The sequence below is a fragment of the Dendroctonus ponderosae genome, unplaced genomic scaffold (genome assembly GCF_020466585.1).
Source record: "Dendroctonus ponderosae isolate FM_Combo_2020 unplaced genomic scaffold, Dpon_F_20191213v2 Dpon_F_20191213_495, whole genome shotgun sequence".
In the NCBI taxonomy this organism is placed as follows: domain Eukaryota; kingdom Metazoa; phylum Arthropoda; class Insecta; order Coleoptera; family Curculionidae; genus Dendroctonus; species Dendroctonus ponderosae.
Genome location: NW_026018711.1, coordinates 10,277 through 11,834, shown reverse-complemented (window position 1 = coordinate 11,834; position 1,558 = coordinate 10,277).

The window sequence follows — 1,558 nt, the reverse complement described above, 5'->3', positions numbered from 1 at the left end:
GGTTTTGTTTAATAGTTGACTCGTCACTTTTGTTAACTGTTATATTATTAATTTCTTCTAATAAACTAGATAAAATGTTGATGTCGTTCAAAACAAATGGACATTTAAATTTGTCAACCAGCAAAAAAATTTCCTGTTCAAATAAGTAAGTTTCTAATTTTAAATTTGAAGTTATAGTAACTGAGTATGTGATAATCGGTCCAGGAGAATTCTCAATTTTAAATAGAATTAGTCGATTTTGTTTAGTCATTGTTTTATGCCACTCATCAGGGAGAGACCAAGAGTTGAAAATATACATAAATTGTTCAAAATCTTCAAACGTTACTGACTTCTTATACGCGAGGAAACTGTTTTTACTTTCTGCGAGAGCCTTTCGTAAATGTTCCTGTTCGAGTAATTCATTTTTTATATCTCTACTTTGTCTACTTATTGAGTTAGATTTTGACATGTAAGAATAACAATTAGGGAAAATGGTTGGAATCGAACCTGGTTGCAACTTTGGATGTTTTAAAGGAACCTTCAATGTTTCACCGTTTTTTTCGTTATAGGAAGTACTTATCCACAGTATACTATCTTGTCAAAAATGGTGTAGACAAATTCTGCTGTTTTTCGTGGGCTGAAAATTGTATGTAATGTATGGCACGTGTTGTATAAATTAGCGTCTTCTTGACTCTGTTCGGCCTACTTGCAGTCGGAATGGACTTTCCCATGTCCATCTTCTGTGAAGTTTCTTACTGAAGCAGCTGCAGTAGAAAGTCCAACAGGGTCTCACCCCGGGCATTTCTTCCTTCCGACTCGAAATTTGCTAGGCATGTCTCCGATTTATCTGTTGTCAAACCTATTTTTGCATTGAAGTACCTCCGCAAATTATGGTGGACCATGTTTTGTGCTGTTCAAGGCCAATGCCACATTCTCATAGAAGACGTCCACCTCTTCTTCTGTATTGTGTAATGTGTAATTTTGATACTGTATTTTGTGCTCAGTTCTATTACAAGGTAGGCCACTCTGGTAGGAATTTTCTTCCGAGAGTAGTGTTCTCACATTGTATGTTACGATGGTCTGGCGATGTTGGTATTCTTCCTTGAGTCACTTTGGTGTTAGGGTGTGGTGATAGCGATCTTTTGCCTCTTCCAAAATCCTTGATGCAGACTCCGACAGGGGTGTGGGAGTTGCCAGTGTGTGGCCTACCCACCTGGGGTTCACTTCCATTTTCACTCCAAGTCTGGATACCTGGCGACGGCTCATGCTCCTCATTGCCGCAGAGGAACAACTGCATGAGCTGCGCATTGGTATGGAGAGGCGGAAGTGCAGAAGTGGTTACACCTCCAGGCACGACGGAACTGAAACCCTGTTCACCAGTCTCAGGGCCCCCAAAAGTTGTTCCAGGCGACTACAATTTCTCTACCAACTGCCAATTGTACCGCTTCGTTCATAGTCTAATCGTAGCTTTGTGGGGGGTGGTATTATAGAATTATATGAGAAATTCTATATTATATTCTATACTGTTATCACACTGTTAGTTTAAAATGTTGCTGAATCGAATCGGGTAAATTTTCAG